We start from the raw sequence: 25,015 nt of genomic DNA, 5'->3' as shown, positions 1-25,015 counted from the left end.
TCCCTAAGGGATCGACATGAATGCAGAGTAAAAAAGTGATGCGGCGAGTGTACAACCTCTTTGGCATAGCCTTGTGGACGTCAACATCATTGGGTTGGAGGATGGTGATGCTGGTGTGACTGTCGAAGGTGGGGAAGAAGATCTGAGGCCTTTGGGAATGGCGCCGAGGGTACTGCTCTGCTGTGATGGAGGGTTTCGTCATTGAAGCAGCTCCGGTGAGGTGTACAGTGGCGAGGCTGAAGCAGGACAAGACAGACAATGTTAATCTGAAGTGGGACTCTAATATCATCTGCAATAGATGATGTAAAATACATCACCAAAAATTGCTAGATGTAAAACGCACCAGCCACGCCACGGCCGCTCCGACAGATGCTGTAAGTACTGTTCACTCTGAACTTAACTGAAGAAACTGAACTTTATAGTCGAAACTAAATTTTACTGTCGAAACTGATTGAACTAGTAGCAGAGCATTGCAATACATGTTTAGGGCATTCGAGCACTAGTAGCAAAGAAGCAGTGATCTAAATCAGCAGACGCTCAAGCAGGGAACACACTAGCAGAGAGCAAGTCGTGCAGTAGCCCGGCGAGCGAGCGCTAAAGCAGCAACTCCTGTAGCTGCCGGAGGTCATGCGGCAGCAGCAGCAGCGCGAGCGAGAGCAAGAGCAGAGCAACAGCATGAACGAAAGCAAGAGCAGTGCAGCAGGGTGATCGATTGCAAGAACAAAGCCGTACCAGTTGCAGCTAGTGCCGGTATGGAAGTCGCCACCGAGGAATCAACAACATGGGGGAGAGACGCCGTGGATGATGTGGCCGGCGACGGCGCCGTCGATGGAGACCCGCCATGGCTGCTCGGTATCGAGCTCTAGCAGCCGCGTGAGATCGAATAAAAGATAAAATGCAGCGGTGAGTGCAGAACCTCCTTGGTGGCATCGAGTTGGCCTCAGCTTCATCAGAAGAATTGGTGAGGGTGTTGAGGTTCTGGTAGGGCAGGTCAAGACGACACTGTGGGGATTGAGGTGGCGCGATAGACGAGGTGAACATTGGGGCAGCTCCTTGGAGGTGGAGGATGGGGCGGCTGATCCGGCGGGACGACGAGATCGACGACGGATCCTCATCCAGTGCGGTGGATGAGGGACGGTGAGCTGTTGCGGTGGACAACGTAGTCGAGGAAGAGTCTCTGGCTAGGCGGCGGTCAGGAGGCCGGTGGAGGAGCGTGGGGTTTTGCGGGTTTTGGCGGCCTCGGTGTACGAATATGGGGGCAAAGGGGAAGGGAGGGGGAGCCATGGCTTAGGGACGTGCTTGTCTGAAATGTAGGGTAAGTTACCAGCATACCCCCACCGGTTTTGACACCGCGACGTGAGCTTCATTTTCGGCTGAGGGCTAGAAGGGGGATTTCGTGTGTCTGGGCTGCGGGACCATTTTGGATGAAGAGGGAGTTTTCGCGCGCGTCGAAATTTCGGGATAACAAGGCGCGGTGCGGGTTGAAGAGGCGGAAGTTTCAAAGCAGGTGAGACAAAAGATACTCGAGCTTGAAAATTTCGGGATAACAAGGTGCGGATTCCTTGTTCGGCAGAACAAACTTAACGTGTAAAAAACAATTCATACAAGACACAACAGAGTCATGTCCCCTTTTACTATATTGCTATAGATGCCATTGAAAAACTACAAGAAAAATGTAAAAAAATCGGGAGAACAAGATTACCCTGTACAGTACCAAATCGATTCGCACTTCCCTCAACAACAACAAAAAACAAATCAATTCCCACCAAAAGAAAGAGTAATGTCACTTTTTATATGATTACAAATGCCAGGATCTCGAATTTCAATTTTTGAATCCACGTTATGTTGAATTCGAATATATCGTTAGGTGACCTTGCGGTTTATAATTGATGTAGTCGTACATTTTGATCTTCCATCATATATGAACATTTTACTCCACCATGTGAACATATATATTGTTGTCAACCATATGGACTAAATTTGAATCAATTTTCCTTATTTGAATACGATTGTTGTCAAGTTATACAATAATTTAAATATTATCTTGATAACAAAAAACATGCATATAGCAGTAATCATATTTCAGTATGCGCTACATGTAGCATACGATCTCCAATTCAAATATTTGTATCCATTTTATGTTGAATTCAAATCATAGTACATTGGTCTAGGTATCGAGATGTTCGGGATAATCTAAACCCTGTTTTCATATGTATAATTTTTGGCTGAATTGGGACAAGTTTTGGTATAAGCTTCTTGCAAAACCGGAGATTCTCTCAACAAGCCTCGTGGTTCCGAGAGGGAACGTGTCACCTTTGTGTGCGAAACGATATACGCTGCCTCCCCCCTGATTTTCTTTATAGAGGCAACATAGAACTATATGAGTGCCCTGTTAAATTTTGGAATTATTTCGGGTTCGTTTGGCCTTTTTATACATTAATTGAGCTTCTGGACTTTTAATGTGCATAATCCAAATTTGAACTGCAGGCACATGCTCCGGTGCACCAAAGTTGGTTGAAAAATCACATGTGTGTCCTTGGTTGAATTTCTAGGTCCCATGGAAGAAATGAGAATGAAATTCAAACATCTGGGCATCGTGACTCGGCCGAGAACATCGAGAAACTTGGATTTTAAATTCATGTAAATCCAAAACTCGCCTGGAAATCATGAAACTTGGCATGGTGTCATGTCATGGCACTGACATGGTGTGGTAAAAAATTGGGCCGGTTTGGAACAAGGTTTGGTAATAGGGGCCGTTTGGATTATGCCCACACCAGCCCGACCAAAACGACGGCATGCCAAAATTTTGGCGAAGGAAATAGCCGCCGGGAACTCGCCCACACGCTAGTGCGGAATCACAACGGCTGGCCAAAAAGTTGGTTGTGAGCCAAAAACTTGGCTGCGATCCAAACACTGGCCCAACCTGTGGTCAACGACCAAAATTTTGGAAGGGCAGCTTGGGGCTGCCATCCAAACAGCCCTATAAGCTTCTTGCAAACGGAAGCTTCTCTCAAGAAAGCTCGTGGTTCTAAGAGGGAACGTGCCACCTTTGAGTGTGAAATGATATACGCTGCCCCCCTTGAGTTTCTTTTCAAAGGAAACATAGAACTACATGAGTGCCCTGTTAAATTTTGGAATTATTCTGGGTTTTTTTTATACATTAATTGAGTTTCTGGTCATTTAATGTGCATAAGTCAAATTTGAACTACAAGCACATGCTCTCGTGCACCAAAGTTGGTTGAAAACTCACATCTGTGTCCTCGGGTGAATTTCTAGGTCCCATGCAAGAAATGAGAATAAAATTCAAACATCTGGGCAAATCGTGTCTCGGCCGAGAACATTGAGAAACTTGATTTTAAAATTCTTGTAAATCCAAAACATGTCTGAAAATCATGAAACATGGCATGGTGTCATGTCATGGTACTACCATCCTATGGTAAAAAAATTGGCTGAATAGAAGCAATTTTTGGTATAAGCTTCTTGCAAACCGAAGCTTCTCTCAAGAAGGCTCGTGGTTCTGAGAGGGAACATGCCACCTTTGAGTGCGAAACGATATACACTGCCCCCTTGAGTTTATTTACAAAGGCAACATAGAACTACATGAGTGCCTTGTTAAATTTTGGAATTATTCCGGGTTCGTTTGGCCTTTTTTATACATTAATTGAGTTTCTGGTCATTTAATGTGCATAATTCAAATTTGAACTACAAGCACATGCTCCCGTGCACCAAAGTTGGTTGAAAAATCACATCTGTGTCCTCGGGTGAATTTCTAGGTCCCATGCAAGAAATGGGAATAAAATTCAAACAGCTGGCATCGTGGCTCGGTCGAGAACATTGAGAAACTTGGTTTTAAAATCATGAAACTTGGCATGGTGTCATGTCATGGTAGTACCATGCTGTGGTAAAAAAATTGGCCGAATAGGAACAAATTTTGGTATAAGCTTCTTGCAAACCGGAGCTTCTCTCAAGAAGGCTCGTGGTTCTGAGAGGGAACGTGTTACCTTTGTGTGCATAATTCAAATTTGAAATACAAGCACATGCTCCAGTGCACCAAAGTTGGTTGAAAAATCACATGTGTGTCCTCGGGTAAATTTCTAGGTTCCATGCAAGAAATGGGAATGAAATTCAAAATTCTGGGCGTCGTGGCTGGGCTGGAAACATTGAGAAACTTAGTTTTTTAATTCCTGTAAATCCAAAACACGCATGAAAATAATGAAACTTGGCTTGGTGCCATGACATGGCACCAACATGTTGTGGTAATTTTGCAGTCCGATTTGCGAAGGCGCACACATTAACAATCAACAAAGTCATTTTGGAACAAGTGTTGTCACGTTACAATCGGAAACACAAGTATTATTGAAACCGTGGGCGTTCTATTTACTACCATTTACGTGCCGCCACGCGTCCCCTTTTTTATTAGCTAGGAGGCGCCGTGCAGGGTAGCTATTTGAGTACGAGAGGCGTGCGATCAGACCCCTGTGCGTGCTTATCGGGGGGAGAGCCCTTTGACCTCCATCTGCCGTCCACCTCTCTCCCAAGGTCTCCATTAATGGCGCCCAAGCCTCTGTTTAATGGCGTGGCTATGTCTCACTCGACTGAGATTTAAGAGAGAAAAAAGAAAATCTGAAAGCACGGATCTTGATGTAAGATCCGACGGACCTATATAGCATCTACTGCGACTTATAGCAAGACTAATGAATATATAAGGACGACGACAGTGGATAATAATTGTCTTACATAATTAGGAAGATAATTAAAAAATCCACATGCGGCTACGCCCGAAATACACGAGGGCATAAGAAGAAGGAAGACAAGGATCTGGCTCGCTGATCTCTACTTTCTTGATGTGTTGCTGCAGGCCGCGGGAACTAGTCTCCGCGGCGAGCGGCGATGAGCTCTTTCGTGTCCTCAAGACGCTGCTTGAGAGCATCCACGGATTCCTCCACCAGCCTTTGGCGCTCGATGCAGAGCATGTCATTCTCGTCCATAAGTTTCTTGATGATGACGCTGGTCCTCTTCAACAAGGCACTGGTCTCCTCCTGCTGGTCTACACTTCGGACGATCTTCGCCCTCAGCAGGTCGCGCTCGGCCCGGAGCCTCTCATTGTCCTCCCTTAGTTGACGGATGACGCCGGTAGCCTATTCAAATGAGGCTTTCATGTCGTCCTGCAACCTCGCCCAGCCAGAGATCTGATCCATCTGGCTATGGACGATCGCGTGCATGCACCTGTAAGAGTCGTCGCCTGCCTGCGAGACATTTTCCCAGGCCGCCGTGGTGCAGCGGGACATCTCTTCTGCATTCGTGGTGCGGCGGGACATCTTTGCTACTTCCGCAGTGCGGCTGGACCAGTCTGCTGCATCGACGGCGCGGCGGGACCTCCGTGCTGCTTCGGCGGCGCGGCAGGACCTCTGTGCTGCTACTTCCGCACAGCGAGACATGTCGGATGCTTTCGCAGCGAGGCGGGACATCTCTCATTCTTCCGCTTCCATGCTCGTCTCTCCCTGGTGGTAATCTCTCGACCCATAACTCACGTTGGCCATGGCAGACGCAAGAGAAGGATGCTGAATGACTTGTTTGTTTTTGTGGATGAGGAGTTGAGGAGGAATGTGCAGTCATCTTGGCATAGTAGTATTTATAACCGAGTACTAATACGCTCCTAAGTGTGAAACCGTTTAGGTTGTGATCGTGTGAACAGGTTTGCAATTCAATATAGCGTGGTAGTAGTAGTAATTTGGAATGTGACGAGACGCAAGCTCAAAATTTATTGACAGTTCTAGTTTCGAAGTGCGGCACTATTCCCAGATGGCGTAACGTGGGCACGTGTTCTCGGTCGTGGTGTAGCATATGCCATGGTAGTTCTTTTTCTACTGCTGTGTACATGCAATAACTGGCACCGTCGAATACATATCTTACGGTTAATGGGGCGTTCGACGGGAATAGCCGCGTGGCGAGCTATAGGCTAGTCTTTTTTCAGAGGCATTAAACCTATCTCTCAGGACTTCTCTCACGCACCATCGTGCCACCCACATACAATTGTATTCTGAGTTTAGTACATTATACAGGAAGAGAAGAGGTGCACGCACGCACTCGTCCTCTCACACACGCATCTGTTTTTTCTCGAAAAGGAGGATGATGACCCCCGGCCTCTGCATCTGGGAGTCACACACGCATCTATAGCTACGAATTGTAGTGTTCTCAACCATCCGATTGGCTCTATCATAGGATTCACGTTGCTCCTTGGCCTTGAGATTGAGAAGTTTAAAATGCGAAGGATAAGCTGGAGGCGCGAGGTTTTGGTTAATGTGCGGACCACGCACGACTCCAACACGACACAAGCTTTGTCTGCCTGGTGCGCAATCCGGTGAGTTGTCCAACACAACCAGGCTCTGCTTGGTATCTGTGCCTCGACTTATGCGCAGAGAAATTAGGGCCGGAGGGAGCACTACTAGTAGTAGTACTACTTTGATGTGTCGCGTCAACTCGCACAAGTATGAAACACTTTGTGAACGAACAAGCATATACTCCCTCCGTTCCAAAATACTACTCTACTTGACTTTCATTTGTCCAAAAATGGATGTACCTATATACTAAAACATGTCTAGATACATCTATATTTTGACAAATGGAAGGCATGTATTGTGGAACGGAGGGAGTGCTTGTCATCAAAATGGATAAAAAGGGACGTATCTAGAACTATAATATGTCTAGATATATCTCCTTTTATCCATTTTGATGACAAGTAGTACTTCTTACCCAAAGGAACTTTATATCCAATAGACACAAAATATCTATTCGAATGTTGGAAATTATTGATCTTATGTCGAAGTAATTGCTGCATCGCCACCAAAACCCACCATTTCTTAAGCTAAAGCAGACCGAGCTAATCCCTATATTAGCATATTACTAAGATAAACAGAAGGCATTGTAGAAACATTTAGGACGTGAGCTTGTCAATCTGAATGTGGAGGGACACCAGCTTAGCCCCGACCAGCAGTTTGGGCGGAACTGTGAAGAAGGTCAGCTCCTGCACGGCGACGTGCCGGTATCCTTGCTGCTTGTCACCTCCATTTCCACCTTGACGGCGTCGGTCATGCCTTTGGGCACCCCCGGCGGGCCGTTCACCCACAGCTTGGACAGATAGTGCGGCAGTGGGGATGCCCCCGCTCTGATGCAGACAACCGACACGGCGATAGTCGCGCCGATATAGAGCACGCCGCCGACCAAGAAAAACACGCGGTCGTCCTCCTCCGCGTACAGCAAGAGCCGTGGCTCCGATAGTGGCACTTGCAGCTGGAGCACCTTGCTGTACTGGATCCTATGCACGGGCATGGGATGCGCGGTGCTGATGTGGTGGTAGAGCACCGGCGGCGGGCCTTCGTAGCCGCAGACAGGCACGGGGCATTTGCAGGGCGCGAGCGGACACGCGCTCTGGTGATCGGCGAGCTTGTGGTAAGTGACGTAGAGCCCATAACCTTCGTGCGGGCACTCCACCCTCACCGACGAAAGGACGGTGTCCACTGCCGTGTTCCGCACGTCGAAGCCACCACCGCGCTCGCACTTCTGGCACTGCCGCTGGTTCACGGGGCGCTCCAGGCGGCAGTCCACGCAGGACAGGTGCCCTCCCTTGCACTACAGAAATCAATCGAATAGCACATCAATCAAGAAACCTGCACCTTGCTCGATCAGCTGAACAGACGAGGTGTATTCAAACCTCATACACTGGAGGCGTCAAGGGGAGGAGGCACAAGGGGCAGTGGAGCACGGTGAGGTCACACGAGACCTTAGAGAGCTCCATCGTTGGGTCCTGTTCCGTCTGCATGATCTTGCCCTCCTCGTGCACAACCATCTCTCGCTTTAGGGCCGGGGCATTACAAAGCTTTACCGTCACATATTTATACTACTTCAAGGTGCATTAAATCAACACATGCAAGTATCAAAAGGAGATTCACGGCATGCATGCATGCATTGTAATTAATGCATCGTTAAACGCAAATTATTGAAATATATCGAGTGTTGTGCTTTGAGGTGTCGCGTCAACTCGTACATCAACAAGAAGTTTGATTATCCTCTCCCTCGCGGACTTAACTGCACCTGCCTTTGGTTGTATGACAAGTTGGCCACCCACATGTCGGGCCCACCTGTCATACATGCAAAGGCAGGAGTGTCCCTCCCTCGCCCATGAGCGTGGTGGCTGGCAAGACTAGGAGAAGCTTTCGCTACACGCTCTCCCTCCCGCACGCGGTGGACATGCAGCAGTTCAATCGGTGTCAGATGGCTAGAAGCATACTGTAGTACTCCTCCAGTGCAGTAGTACTCCATCATTGTTCGACTTCCCGAAGAGGCGAAGAGCCAAGCGCAGCCCGGATGCTCATGTGGCAGTTTTGTGTGTAGAGTAGTCTAGGATAGCGTGTACCGTGCATGTAAGCTTAAAATCGTTGGGGTCGGCTCCATGCTATGTGGTCGGCTTGAAGTGTTTTTTAAAATCAAAATAGTCTTCTGGCCCTACCTGTCACCCTGGTGATTGTAGTTTGCATGCTCATCTGGTCAAGACAAGAATATATATTTTAATTTGTGGTGGGTAAATGTTAGAGGTTGCAGCAAATATATTGTACACCGCAGGTCTTTCAGCCAAGTTTAGAGGCAAGCATGTGGGGCCAGTGCTATGACGTGTCATGTCAACTCGTACAACGAGGAGAAGCTTGATTTTACTACTACACGCCTTCTCCCGCGCCCATGCGCGGGGTTGCTCGCAAACGAGGACAGGCTTTTGCTTACAGTACTACAACAAGCTATCCCTCCCGCTCGCATTGGACGGACATGCAGCAGTGGATTCAACACTGAAGCAGTAGTAGTAACATCATTGTTCGTCTTCTCGAAGAGGTGAAGAGCCAAGCGCAACCCAAACGTGGCAGTTGCGAACATTGGAGCACGCATATAGCCATGCTCTTGCATGAGACAAAATTGCTATGTGAGCCCACTATTTTACTAGTATATACTACTACTTGCTAGTATAGCCCTGTAAACCAGAAAGGAGTATTTGCCTTTCTAGACATTTCAACAAGTGACTAGACTACACCGAGACGGAGTACATATGGAGCAAAATGAGTGAATCTGCACCGTAAATAAATATGTAGTTCTCTCGTTTTCCTCTCCGAGGTGCACAATATTGAGTATACTAACTAGTCTCTTTTTGACACGCATTTACGTTTTTTACACAGTACAGACACAAGCGCTCATATACACGCGCATAGACTCACCCCTATGAATGCACACATGCACACCCTACCCATATGAGCACCTCCGAAAGACTGAGCCGGCACTATCATCTTGAAATTTATGAAGTCATCATGGGCACCTCGTCGTCGACGGGAACGTCTCCTGACATGCGATAGATGACACGAGTGGCAGTCGCCTCCATAGGTGCTTGAATGCCAAGGAGGGAGGGTAGCGGTTCCCGAGATGTTGAATGGTCAATGATGCATCCTCAATTACATGCAGAGGGAATTAATTGGAGAAGCTGACTGCGCAACACTGCTCACTCCAATCCAAGACCAAGTGACCAGAAGCCACAAGCACCTATGGAGGCGATGGACGAGAGCGGTAGTCGGCTATGCCAAATCATCCAAGGCGCCGGCCTGTGGCCTCGCACCATGCAACATTTCTAGACGGTGCTGGCAACCGCCGGCATCGTAGCCATCGCTGACACCGGCTTCGCCTCTCGCATGGACGACATGATGGTCAACTCCATCCGCAAGTTCACCGCCGTCAAGAAGTGCGCGGACAACCATGCCATACTGCTCCATCCCGTGCACCCAGGCTCCTCATTTCCTGCCACCCTCATTAGCCTCCATGGTGACAAACTCTTTCAAGCCCTGGTGGCCCTACAGGTGCTGGAGGTCGCGACGAAGAATGTGCACCTCGAGGCCACGCTTGCCGTGCAGCGCCTCGCCATGCAAGAAATCGTCGACCTACACATCCACGTCTACGAGGAAATCGTCTACATGGGCCACTACAAGGCAAGCAAAGACAGAAAGACGTTGGCCTTCTTCCAGCGGCTGGAATCTTTGGACACCATTGTTCAGAAGCACGTCGACCTGGCCACAAAAGCCACTGCTACTTAGGCGCCCTTCGGTGGGCCGGCACCCTGAGTTGAGGGGGTGGACGTCGTCGATGGATGCATCTCTTCTTCTTGCCTCCTGTAACCAGCACTGCATCGCCTCGTGGCCTTAATGTTTTATTAGTATAGTACTCCCTCTGTTCCTAAATATAAGTCTTTCTAAAGATTCCAGCAAGTGACTATTACATACGGAGCAAAATGAGTGAATCTACACTCTAAACTATGTCTACATACATCTGTATGTTGTATTCCATTTGATAGTATCTAAAAAGGCTTATATTTAGGAATGGAGGAAGTATATGGCATTTTTATTCTAGTCGTAATGTTTTCACTGTGAGATGGGGCCGCAGTTGTGCAAACCCACCCCGCCCACCGGGCGTCGACCGAGTTTAGAATTAGAAGAGAGAAATGAGGGAGGAGAGCTAGCTGTAGCACGGACGCTGTTGTTAGATGGGACTCGTGTTGATAGAATAGGAGTACTGAGCACTCGTGCCTCTTTTTTTAGGGAAAAATAGTCGCATGTCTAGTACCACTAGGTGGGTGCATGCGACCTATAGCTGTCATCACTTTAGGTCTCCTTTTTGAACCGCGGCTACGCTTCACAGTACATATGTTTTCACGCATTTATCCTCCTATATGTACTCCTAGGCTATTTCCACGTGCTCCCATTCGCCGACATGTGGGACATAGAGCATCTGGGTCGTAGTGCATGCACGACTCGGAGCATATGCCGGGGTAATTTACATTTCAGACCTCATGAATTACATGCAAACCCCCCGCAGAAGAATAAATAAATAAATGAATTACTACATGAAAACGGATTATTTTTGGTAGAAACCGGAGCACGTTCATTAAATTTTGGACATAACACGTTTATAAAAAATGACCGGACCTAAACCAGTCTAAGGGCCTCTTTGATTTTTCCCGCAAAAAAAGGGCCTCTTTGATTCGCAGGATACTGAAAACACAGGAATGGGGAAAGTATGATGGCGATGAACCGAGACGAGGAGAACTCTAACTCAGTTAGAGGTTAGAGTTAGATTCTAACCCTGAACTAACTCTAAACCAAAGAGGTGTATGGATGGCAGGGTTAGATTGACAATAAATGCTCTTTCTCAATCATTTGACTACTTTGGACCCTATTTCCTGCCGGATTTGGTGTGGCCGGCTCTTGTGTGGCCTCCTCCCGCTCACAATTGACATAAACGAACCATCTTTACAAATCAAGCATGCAAAACATGATAATTTTTACTTTGTCCATACAAATGAGATATCCCACTTAAACATACAAGTCGTCAATCAAGCTTCACAAAAAAACACTCCATGAAACAAAGCATGAGCTAACTCATCACGGAAGTCATTCACGATAGGGAGGGAGCCCGGAGCCCCTCACGCACCGAGGGAGGAGCTCGTCATCGTCGCTCTGGAGGAAGGCTCTGTAGAGCCCAAGCCCGGGAACCCCTCCGACGCCGGCCCTTGTGAGTTGAGGTCGACACCGGCATGGGTAGCAGGGACGCTTGCCGCCGACTGGGAACTTAATCTTTGGGCCTCTAGAAATAATGCAAGCCTGAAACTCAAATACCTAGAAAGGTGAACTGAATCTTTGGGCCTCTAGATATAATGCAAGCCTAAAACTGAAATACCTAGAAAGGTGAACTGAATCTTTGGGCCTCTAGAAATAATGCAAGCCTGAAACTGAAATACCTAGAAAGGTGAACTGAATCTTTGGGCCTCTAGAAAGATTTATTACCTCCTCAAGCAGCATTAAACAATTCCGTGCGTGCACCACAAATCTATACCAAGTTTGTTCAGGATCTACTTTTCCAAATCAGTATTAGCGCAAGAGCGAGCAAGATCAATGATATGGCTGTGAGACAGAGAAGGAACGAACAAACACACCCCTCTCATGACCTCCCTGGTAGATGCGCCGCCGCCGCGCACGACAGAGGGAGAAAAACGACCGGTGAAGGGGGAAAGGGGCGACCTTCGAAGGCCGGAGGGAGAGGGCGGCCGGAGTAGGGCCGCAGAGGCCAGAAGGAGAGGGCGGCCAGAGGAGAGAGAGGGCGTGCGGCGCTTGGGCGGGCGGCCCTATGGGGAACAGAGAGGAGTCGTGCGAGAGGGGGGGGGGCAATCTGGTGCGGGCAGGGGAGATTTTTTTAGTTCTCTTTTAGTGGGCCCAAGGATAACTAACCCAATTAGAACCTCTCCACCGGGCTAGTTTTTTTAGCTGGGTTAGAGCAAACTAGCTCAATTAACCCCTCCTGTTTAGATAATTTGAGGCTATTTCAACCCAAACTAGCTCTAACTTAGGGATCCAAACAAAGAGGAGTAGTATTATACATGCTACAGTCTGGACCGTAGCACATTGTTTTTTATGGCCATATCACCACATTGTTTTCTACTGCTGGTTCACTGGGCTACCGTGGTTCGCACTGCTGGTTCACTGGGCTGTCGTGGTTCACACTCCTCCGACCTGAGTAGTAGTAGTAGTATATACCGCATCATTCTTTGCTCCTTCTTACTACTACGTACTTCGCCGACATGTGGGAGAGCCAGCATCCGGGTCGACGTGTCATGCACCAGATTAGAGTGCGGAATGGAAGGGGGGCATCACCCCGGTCGTAGCGCCAGTAATTCATGACTATAGTGAGTAGTCATATCACAAGTCTTTCCAGCAGTAACACGCCGTCAAATCTCACAGCCCGACCTTTCTAGCAGTAAGTTTGAGAATCCGCCACTCGCTTACCCTCCTCGCCTCTCTGTCAAACCGCCTACCCGAAAACTGTCGCGCGTACTACCCGGGAAAAGCCCCGCCCTCAACTTTTAACTACGCGAAAATAGTTCGAGCTTGTTCATTCTATATAAATACTTACTGTATGTTTATTACCCGTGGGGTTGTTCAATGAATGGAGGGCCGGGGAGCACAAGTGAACAATACTAGTACTACTAGTAGTAAGTAGGAGTCGTACAGTAGTCACCTTAAATAGAGAGTTTCTTTTTTTTAATGCCACGTACACAAATTGAAACGCTTGTTGTGGAGAGAAAAACATAATCACTCCACTATATATGTACGCAGGGGCCTAAGCGCTTGCTTTACTAGGGTTGCTCTCTTCATTCTCTCATCCTCTCCAGATCTAAACAAGACAGCAGTAGCGACATCTTCTCTCTGCTCACCGCTGATCACAGATCTGGCCGGATCCCTTCGGCAAGTGTGTGTAGAGGACTAAAAGGTGCATCGTTCACGCGATCATCACCGCCGAGGGAGGAAACCCACAGCTGCCGGTGGGGCCTGATCCTCTGTCCGTGTCATTCTCTCCGACACATCGCCGACTCGTGAGGTCCTCCAACCCTTCTTCCTCCTTGCCGTGTTGTGCGCATATCGGACCTGCTGCCGCTGACATCTCGACGGACCTCAGGTACAAGTTTTTCGAAACTGGCCTTGCTCTACTGCCCTAGCTCCCAACATGTCTGCATGTGCATCTTTTTCTACTTCCATCAGCTCTTCCAAATCCACCTAAATTTTTTGTATTATTGGAGGTAAATCTACTTCATGCATTCGAATCTAGGACTTGGTTCAAACAACGAAGAAAGGGGGGGAAGTCGTAGCATGAATCTAGGACTTGATTCAAAGAGGAAATAATAGGGGGAAAGTAGTAGAGACCGGGTACCCAACCGGTCTCTGGGTTGAAAAGGGAAATAATCGGAAAACTAAGTACAAACTGGATAAGGAACAAATCTATTATTGGTTGAAAATGGATAGAAAGTGGTGGCTGGTGGACAAGTCAACAGAGTATGTACAGAATTAGATTTGCTGCCCTCACATAGTAAAAGGTCTCCAGGATTAGATTTGCTACCCTCACATAGTAAAAGGTCTCCAGGATTAGATTTTCTACCCTCACATAGGAAAAGTTCTCCAGTATTAGATTTGCTGCCCTCAAAGAGCATGAACAAACTCGGCATCACCACTTTATGCCTCTTTGTAGGTACATTGTGCTGATGCGTCCACTGTCGCATGTCCTTATACCAACCTTTTGCTGTTGTTAATGTAAGGGCGCATGTAAAATGAAGCGATCAAACTGTTACCTTAAGGACATGTCTAACCAGTGTTATTGTTAATCTAACGCCTTCAGTGATATGATGCAATTAAACTGTGTTAACAAATGGTACTCCTGCTGTTTTCCCAAGTATGATAAGTAAGTTGCTTCTTTACGCTACTGAGTGACTTGGTGTTCCCATGGTCCCATGCCCTTAAACCAACTCTTTAGCTACTGTTGATTTACTATATCTGGTAAACAAGCAATGCCACCATTAAAGAAATCCCATATTTGACGAATGTCATAGTTGATCGTAATGCTTCCGGTAACATGAAGCATTGCTGACGTTTTAAAATTTCTACTATCCTTGCGTGATTGCCATGAACATAATCAATATGCTTCTTTTCATTTCGTGTATGTTTTGTATATTCTTATTGACCAGCAACTGTTTACTTTCTATCTTTTTGTGCAGATAGGGATATGCATTTCACCTGCTGCTATTGTGACCTTTTGGTGAACTGCACAAAACACTTTCTTTTGGAATGAGTGTCTTGTGTTGTTCAACTAAAATGTAAAGTGGGCAACATCTCTCAATTTTGGTGGAACTGCACAAAATGGTGATTGGAGTTTCCAAAATCTCCATCAAATTCTGCTGGTAATCTCTTACAACATTTTATTAGCTTTTGCAAGATGAGCCGTCACTGTCACCACAATGGCACTTTATTTTAGTGGAACTGCAAATTATAGTTGCACCTTACATGAGCAGGACAACCAAACTCAATGTTGCTGCACTACTAAAGAAGAACCTGCTAGCTCATGAGAGCAAGTACTTCTTGCTAGCTGAATGATGCAAGCTTTGCTTCATTTCTGTTGAACTGCAGAAAAAGGCGCATGAATTGAATCATGGAACTCCAGGCTGGCCTCATCCAAGTGGAGTTGTAGGTTCACCACATCGAGTTGTGGTGGTATAGGACCCCTCACACCGGTTGCTTCAACTAGTGCCACTATTATAGTAATCATGCTCTTTCTTATTTGTGCAAACAGGAATACTCTACTACAGATGTTGTGATGGTCAAGAGCATTCGCTAAGTTCTTGGGTTGTATGACACACCTAGCCAAGATGGATTTAATCCCGATATTCACTTTATCAAAAGGCTCTAGTGGGTTGGTTCTGAATCTTGCAAGCTGGGAATCAATGAGATGTGTAGGCATCTTTGTTGAAATTATTATTTGAATCTTATTTGTTGGTTCTGAATCTTGGAAGCTGGGAATCAATGAGATGTGTAGGCATCTTTGTTGTACTTATTATTTGGATCTTATTTGTTGGTTCTGAATCTTGCAAGCTGGGAAACACGGCATGATGATGTAGAGGACAGCAACCATAACAAACTTCAAACTTGGTAGTATTTTCTCTGTGAAATTGCGGCAAAGGTGTTGATCATGTGCGTCCTTAGAATACTAATTCTAATTGTTGTGCATGTTGATCCTGTGGCACTGATAGAACGAGTCAATGCATTGCTTGTTCTAAGAATACATTTTAATTTAAGATAATTAAATTTAAGTAAAGTGACCACTAACACTTGTTATTACAGTACCAATACAGACCCACTCGTGAACCGACGTGTGTGGTCGGAATAGGTTTCTTAATGGAGCCGTTTGAATGTGCCAAGTGTGCATATACTGCTGGGCGTGCAGTGGGCGACGGAGGGGTAGTAACTATTGTCGCCTATACACACTCAGTTTACTGTTGAATCCAGTTCCCCAAGAGCTGAAAAACGAACTGCTGCTGCCGCCTACTCACTCGTTCACTTGAAGAGACTCCAATGGCGATCTGAGGGGTGAGCCTGCTGGATATGGACTCCAGCAAGGAGTTCACCTTTGAGTTCTCCGTTCAGTCCCATGGCGGCACCAGGTTGAATGTGATGTACACCAATGATCCGGACTCGGTGAAGCTCTGCCTCGCCGAGTTCAAGCAGTACCTACAGGACGAGAAAGCACAAGGTCGCAGGACTAGACCTTATGCCCATCCATTCGTCTCTTGACATGGACCAGCCGACCGCGGTCGCCCAGGTATGCGTGCGAGACGAGGTTCTAGGCTACCACTATTGTAGGGCCATCAGAGGTTCTGGAGCATTCGCTCATTTCATCGGCAGCACCCACTACACCTTCACTACGGTGGAGAGAAGGAAGAACGTGACGATTCGGCCATATGCTGCAGCAAGCTTGTTGACATCCAGAAGCAATACAAGATCATCAGCAACATGCAGGAGAAGGACTCCGTGGTTGACCTCGTCAAGACCATCATCAACCCCTGATACTCCAATATGAAAGAAGACAACGATACCAAGGAGCTCCACCGGCCAGCATGCATCCGAACAAGTCAACCCTCATACTCCCCTCCGCCTACGTCTTCCCCCGCTCCGGTTCGTTCGGTCCACGGTCTCGACATCGTCCTCCACCTTGGTGCTCTCGCCATGGCGCCGCCGTCTATCGTTCCCAACATGGCCAGCAAAACAAGAGGAATCAGGAGACAACTGTTCGTCGAGAGGCTGACAGTCCCGGGCCCACTAGGTCCATGGCCTAGGTTTTGTTGTTTAACATGGGCAGCCCACGACATGTTTCAAAGTTTTTTGGATCAAGCGGCCTCTGGATCTCCCAACCTAGCTTGTCTATAACATCAGCAGCCCAAGTTATGTTTGTTTTTTCAAGACGACGCATAGCTCAGTTCTTTTTTCTATAAGAATGCAAAACTGAACCTATGTTTTCCTTTAAATAATAGTATATATATATATATATATATCTAATTTTATTACATATACACATATATATATATATATATGTGTGTGTGTGTGTGTGTGTGTGTGTGTGTGTGTGTGTGTGTGTCTATATATAGAAACAACATAAGGTTCCGTTAAACCTGTCGTTCGTCCAACCATTTTATAGACCTTCCCACTTCCTTTATTTTTTGCTCTCATTAATTCTATATCTGAATTTTTCTTCCTCTTTCTTTTTCGATGTAAACTGTGTTTTCTCTCAGTACTTTTCCCTAGAACCAACTCAACTGTCCCACGTCTAGCCTAAAAATAATAATACCCCACGTCCTATTAACTCATCAAATTAAAATGATATTTTATTTTGTAAATTGAAAGTTCTTACAAAATAATAATAATAATTGTTTATATATAACTTGGCAAGTTAACTCCTAGTGATTAAGTACATAAGCTTGCAAAGATTTTACTGAACCATGCCGTAATGGACGTGTAATCATGTGTTTATGTTTTTATAACATTTCTCCATCCAGCCCAACATGATATTTTCACCCAGCCCAGCAAGTCGCGGATTTCGAGAAAAATGCAAAGGGCTTTAAATTCTACCACATATATAAATGGGCTACATAGATGCTACATCATTGTTTCATCCATCCCACCAAATGGACTAAAAAAACAAATGGACTGGCTGACATGTGGGCCAGTAGGTCGAAGCCTAAGCAAGGCGTTGGATTTACATCCAATGGCTGACATTCTTCTTCAATCTCTCGTCTTCTTCCCCCAGCGCTGCCGGGACCGCCTGCTCCAGCCTCCGGCGTCTAGCGGCATTGTTTTGCGTGCCTCGCCGCGAAACGCTGCTCCGCCGATGGCCAGGCCATCCCTCCACTCCGCACCTCCTGTTATTCTCTCCCGAGTGTAGGCCCACCCCGCACCTGAACCAGTCAAATTTCCCAATCCTCTCCGTCTGCGACTCCACTGCCGTGTCTTCCCCATCTCTGGGTCGTTCCAATCTGGGGCCTCACCGTTGTCCACTGCCTCGCTGCGCTCGGCGGCGTGGTCAACAAACGAGAGTCGTCGGAAGAGGACTGTAGTTGATAGCCTGACGACTGGGACCTACAAGGTCCATGGTCGCATGCAAGGAAAGTTCCTCCTTATTAAGCTGTTTCCTTCCCCTGACAGTTGGGACCCACCGGGTGTATCTTCGCACGGAAGGAAGTGCCTCCTTGTTATGCTAAAAAACTATTCCTCCCTATGACAGCTGGGACCCTACAGATTTGGTGGCTGACTTGTGGGCCTACTAAGCAGACGTGTACGCAGGGCTTTGTCAACTTAATCGACAAATGATTCTAGCAGTTGGACCGTTGGATGTTAATCCAATAGCCGTGCTTCTTCTTCAACCTCTGTTCTTGCTCCTGTCTCCCGTGGGTGGCAGTGCTGCCGCGCACCCGAACCAATCAAGTTTCCCACTCCTCTCCATCTGCGATTCCACTGCCGCGTCTTACCATCTCCGGGTCGTTCCAGTCTGGGGCCTCTCCATTGTCCATCGGCCTTAGTGTGCTTGGCACGGTGTGGTCAACATGGTCAACAAACGAGAGTCATCGGAAGCCTCACACCGTAGCCGAACCAGTGAACCCTCGTACTCCTCTCCGCGCGGGCTTCCACTGCCGTGTCTTCCCCGGCTCCGCATCGTCCCCTTCCTAGGCCTCGCCGTCGTCCACCGCCCTGGTGCTCTCGGCGCGGCATGGTTAACATGGTCAAGGAATGACTTCCATCGGAAGAGTACTATACGTGGAGAGGCTGACAGCTGGGCCCACGGCGGCCGCAAGGAAGTGCCTCCTTATTACACGCAAATAATTATTCCTCTACCTGACAGCAGGGACCCACCAGACTATTTCGCAAAAGAAAATGTTTCCCCCCTGACTGCTCAAACCCACCAGCTACATCTTCGCACGCAAGGAAGTGCGTCCGGGCAAAAAAAAACGATTCTCCCCCCTAACTGCTGGGACCCACTAGCTACACCTTCGCACGCAAGGAAGTCCCTGACAGCCAGGACCCACCTGGTCGAAGCGTACGTAGTGTTGTCATTCTGGTCGCGAACGTGTATGTACATACTGGTCGATGTAGAGGCGCGCACGTGTCGTAGTAGAGGCGCACACGTAGCATGTACACGTACGTACATCGGCCAGGGTGCAAGAAAGAAAATACGGCCACTTACGTACATACGGGCCAGGTCTCGAACGCCTACTCATGCATACGTACGGCCAGGGCTCGTGTACATGGCTGGGTCGGAATAGAGAAACTGCATCGTCGTCGTGTTCATGGGGAGGCAACGGAATGCGTCGTGTTCATGGGGAGGCAACAGAATGCGTCGTGTTCATCAGGAGGCACCAGAATGCGTGGGAGCTAACCGGCTTGGACGGAACAGCCGATGGAAACGAGGCCTGGCGTACCGCATAACAGAGGAAACATCCTTGTGTTCAACCGGCCACGTTCGAAACGGGATCCTGTTCGTCGGGAGGGGTCTGGCGTACCGTAGAATGGAGGAAACGGACTTGTGTTGTACCTCCTATGGTCGAAACGGGGTCCTATTGATCGGGAGGGGTGTGGCGTACCGCAAACGGAGGAAACGGACTTGTGTTGGAGCGCTACGGTCGAAACGGGTGTCCTGTTCATCGGGAGGGGTGTGGCGTACCGCAAAACGGGACTCCACGGGATATTGTTCATCTCCACCGTCGACCTCCTCCAGCCTCCACGGGCTACTGTTCATCCACCGTCGACCTCCTCCAGCCTTCACCTGTGACTGTTCATCCACGGGCTCCTGTTCATCCGGCCTCCACCGCGCGCTACTCCACCAGCTACTGTTCAACCAGCCCTCTCCATGGGCTCCTGTTCAACTACCCCTCCACGGTCTACTGTTCATCCACCCCTCCACCGTCTACTGTTCATCCGGCCCTCCATGGGGTTATCCTGTTCATCCAGCCCTCCACGGGGTCCTGTTCATCCAGCCCCAACCGGATCGATCGATTGGGGTCCTGTTCATCCAGAGGCAACACCATGGGGTCCTGTTCATCCACCCCACCAGGAACTGTTCATCCAACCCCCCCTACAACGCTCACTGTTCATCCAGAGGCAGTATCGATCAGCTTGATTTAGTAGCAGTAGCTAAGGAATTGCTCGATCGGGTTCAGTTAACAGCCATCGATCGATTGCAAGAGTTCAGTAACGCGTAGCCTGCATTGCAATCGCTCGGGTTCAGTAGGCGAACGCCTCGCTCGGGTTCAGTTAGAGCCCAATGCCTCGCACCCATGCGCGTGTGTGTACAAGAGAAACGCGCAAACCTTCATGCATCGCTCGGCCCCGACCACCCATTGTAACCGGGAACACCCCAATATTTTCCTCGCCCTCGCTTCTACCATGGTTTTTTCCGTCATGGACGGCCCAAAGAATGTCATGCAGCTGCATCTCTGGACTGCCTAGGACGAAAAGCCCATTTTCTGTCATGATTTTTTGTCATAGAAGTAGGAGCCCACCACATCTATGATGATACCGGGTTTTGTCACAATTATCGTCATAGAAGTGTCATAAGTATGACAGAAAAAAAATTCGTTCGGCCCAAAATGTCATGGACGTGTCTTTTTTTGTAGTGCACTTCAGCAACTCTGCCTGTGCACTTATTAGGCCCTACCCCGACGACGCTCGGCAACATATTCGGGGCAGGCCCGGGGCTTCTGTCAGTGCAACAAACCCTAGGTCTGTTGCCTTGACTGTGCACAGCCGCAGGATCAAGATTGAAGCGCCAGTCCAAGACAGAGTACAAGACACCAAGAAGAACCAACGAGAATATCAGAGGGACCAAGACCAAGCCAGTGAAGCAAGATATCAACAAGGGAGAAGCCTCCCCTGCTGGGCAGGCGAGCCGGGCAAAGGGCGAGGCCAACCCCTAGAAGAAGATAACCAAGGCGTCTCGGTAGGGTCTGCTGGGGCTTGCGGAGGCTAAAACACCTCACCAAGCACTCCACCATGACTAACGTCATCGATTAGTGCGGTGTCAAGCCACAGAGTGATTAGGTGGCAGCCATTCGCCACATGGCAGCCACTTTCTACCAGAAAGCCCATAGACGACACCCGTCCTATGACGTGTCAGAAGAGCAGGCGTGGAGCTGGCAAGATAGCCCGGCAAGCCTTGACAGGCAACCAACGACATGACATTGAGCGGTGCATTAAATGCACACTATCAGCCTGCGGAGTTAGGTATGATAGCACTATTTTCTATCTTATCAGTGTCTAATACTGATTTGCCACTGTGGTGACCCCTTAACCTATAAAAGGAGTCCCATGGCAATGGTTCACGAGGTTGGCAAGTTAGAGGACTCATACCCCCATATGCGCATAGTCGCTGCCGCCCTGAGTCAACCCTTGCGGGGAAAGTTTACTACGCCCTGCCACCACATTTCCACCATCAATCCACCAAAGCAGGAATAGGGTTTTACGCCTCACGACGGCCCGAACCTAGGTAAAACTTCCCGTGTGATCTCTGCCACGCTGCCCCATGTTGGTTTGCTCTTTGTGCAATGCAACTTCCCCCTGTCGAACCAACAAGGGGCCATCCTGGACCCATAGGTGGTCGTGGTTACCCGTAGCACCAAGCATCTAAGCTTGGGGATGCCCCAGATGGCATCCCCTCTTTCGTCTTCGTCCATTGGTAAATTTACTTGAGGCTATATTTTTATTCACCACATAATATGTGTTTTCCTTGGTGCGTCTTGTATGATATGAGTCTTTGCTTTTTAGTTTGCCACAATCATCCTTTCTGTACACATCTTTTGAGAGGGACACGCATGAACCGTGAATTTATTAGAATACTCTTTGTGCTTCACTTATATCTTTTGAGCTAGGCAATTTGCTCTAGTGCTTGACTTATATCTTTTTAGAGCACGGAAGTGGCTTTATTTTATAGGAATTGTTGAACTCTGTCAGCGTCCTGGATATGGGGGTATCCATCCCTACCTGCCTGTGGCCCACCACATGTCTCCATCAATGGCCTGGTACGGCCTAGCTTCAGCATCAACAACACAAGACCCTCGCAAGAGGCCAAGCCTCGCGAGGCGGACGACGCCAAGACCCCCTAGGGGTTCAGCCTCCTTAGGCTGGCTCTCGAGGGGCGGGGAGTTCTATGCAAGATTCACCTCATGAGGTTCAGCTGACGTGGGCCATGACTACCAAGGCCAGGCGGGCGCCCGGCGGGCGCCAGGCGGGTGCAGAGCGTAGGTTTCCTCTTTGGTGCAAAGGAGGCAAGCCACAGGCGTGGAGTCCCAGGAATCAGCCAAAGGTTTCCATTCTGGTGCAACGAGGCCAAGACCACCAGGACGGCAGGACGGAGGTCATCAACGAGCCCACCGCAGCGTCATGACCAGAGGCTTTTCGTAGGCGAAGACTACTTTTGTCAGGATAAGCCGTACTACTTGTCCCCTTTCAAATTCGGTCGTTGTGTGATCCCTTCCCACCAATATTTGGGAAGAGGACCAAGGCCACTATAAATAGGACTAACCACCACCATAGAGACAAGACAGGTCAAACTAGCTCACACCACACCAGCTCCCTTGAGCTCAAGAACACCTCACCTCCTGAGGCTAGTTCATCCACTGTACTAGTTCATCCTCAGCCCTCCGAGGCAATCCACCCAAAACGCTAGAGTAGGGTATTACACCGCAAGGTGGGTCGAACCAGGATAAACTGTTGTGTCTCTGTGTCTCTTTGGCTTGACACGCTAGGCTTAGGAGGATCGCGAGTAGGCAGGCTGGGTAGGTTGAGATCTCCGCACGGACCCCAGAGTTTGAACCTCTCAAGGGTTTGTGGATCCCATAATCCGACAAACTCTCATGCTTCACTTACATTATTTTGAGAGTCTCTAAATAGCATGGTAATTTTCTTAGGTTATGAATTTAGTCCTAATATGATGGGCATCCAAGAGGGATTTAATAAAAACTTTCATATAAAGAGCATTGAATACTATGAGAAGTTTGATTCCTTGCATTTGTTTTGAGATATAAAGATGGTGATATTAGAGTCATGCTAGTGAGTAATTGTGGATTGGTAGAAATACATGTGTTAAAGTTTGTGATTCCCTTAGCATGCACATATGGTGAACGGTTATATGATGAAGTCGGAGCATATTTTATTTTTGGATTGTCTTCCTTTTGAGTGGCGGTCGGGGACGAGCGATGGTATTTTCCTACCAATCTATCCCCTTAGGAGCATGCATGTAGTACTTTGTTTCGATAGCTATTATTTTTTGCAATAAGTATGTGAGTTCTTTATGACTAATGTTGAGTCCACGGATTATATGCACTCTCACCCTTCCACCATTGCTAGCCTCTCTATTACCGCGCAATTCTCGCTGGTGCATTAAACCCACCACATACCTTCTCAAAACAGCCACCATACCTACATATTATGGCATTTCCATAGTAATTCTCAGATACATTGCCATGCAACTTCCAGAGTTCCATTTTATTATGACACACGCCATCATTGACATATTGCTTTGCATGATCATGTAGTTGGCATAGTATTTGTGGCAAGGTCATCGTTCATAATTTTTTATACATGACACTCTTCATCATTGCACATCCCAGTACACAACCGGAGGCATTCATATAGAGTCATATCTTGTTCTAGCATCGAGTTGTAATTCTTGAGTTGTAAGTAAATAAAAGTGTGATGATCATCATTATTAGAGCATTGTCCCATGTGAGGAAAGGATGATGGAAGCTATGATTCCCTCAAAAGTTGGGATGAGTCTCTGGACTTAATAAAACATAAAAGAGGCCAAATAAGCCCAAATAAAAAAATTAAAGAGGCCAAAGAAGCCCGAACAAAAAAAATAAAAAAATGAGAGAAAAGAGAGAAGGGACAAAGTTACTATCCTTTTTCCATGCTTGTTCTTCAAAGTAGCACCATGATCTTCATGAGAGAGTCTCCTGTGTTGTCACTTTCATACACTAGTGGGAATTTTCCATTATAAGAACTTGGCGTGTATATTCGGATCATGGGCTTCCGCAAATTGCCTTAGGTCTTTGTGAGCAAGCAAGTTGGATGCACACCCACTTAGTTTCCTTTTGATCTTTCATACACTTATAGCTCTCGTGCATCTGTTGCATGGAAATCCCTACTCACTCACATTGATATCTATTGATGGGCATCTCCATAGCTTGTTAATACGCCTAGTTGATGGGAGAATTTCTCCTTCTTTTTTTCTTCTCCACGACCACCACATTCTATTCCACCTATAGTGCTATATCCATGGCTCACTCTCATGTATTCACTACCAGGGAAAACCTTATACACGGAAATTTAGCAGCAGCGTGGGTCAAAAAAGGGCGCTAGTGCTAGATAGCAGTAGCCAGTTAGCAAAAACCGCGCTACAGATAAAATTGTAGTAGTAGCATGTGCGGTCGTAAAAGCGCTACTACTAATATTCCCATTGCTAAAATGATAGGCTACGCATAGCAGTAGCGGGCTTGGAAGAAGCGCGCTACCGCTAGGACATAAGTAGTAGCGCGTTTCCTACGAAAAGTGCTACTGCTAATGGAAATAAAATAAAATGAAAAAATAGAAAAGTAAATGAAAATGAAAGAAATAGAAAAATGAGAAAGGAAAATAATAAAATGTAAAGCAAAATAACTGAAAAAGCGAAAAAAAGGAGAAAGGCATAGCAGTAGCGTCTGTTCGTAAGAGGCGCTATAGCTAATGTAGCTGCAGCGTGTTTCCTAGACCCACGCTGTAGAAACAGAAAAGGAAATAAGAAAATGGAAGGAAATTACATAGCTATAGCAGTAGCGCGTTTTGCTAAAACCACTATAGCTACATTAGCTATAGCACATTTTGTGAAACATGCTACCGCTAAGTTTGACTTAACCAAAAATCTGTTTTCCCCCGGCAACCACTTCTCCCCCAAATCCCTTGACCCACCCCGCTGCCGTCTCCCCGATTCGCCATCGCCCCACTTCGCCGACGTCGACGCCCCCGGAGCCACCAGAGCCGCGCGCCGTCGACGCCACCGGAGCCGCCCCCAACGCCACGGAGCCACGCGGCCT

Source organism: Triticum aestivum, chromosome 6B (genome assembly GCF_018294505.1).
Source record: "Triticum aestivum cultivar Chinese Spring chromosome 6B, IWGSC CS RefSeq v2.1, whole genome shotgun sequence".
Lineage (NCBI taxonomy): Eukaryota > Viridiplantae > Streptophyta > Magnoliopsida > Poales > Poaceae > Triticum > Triticum aestivum.
Note: the sequence above shows the minus strand (reverse complement) of the source record.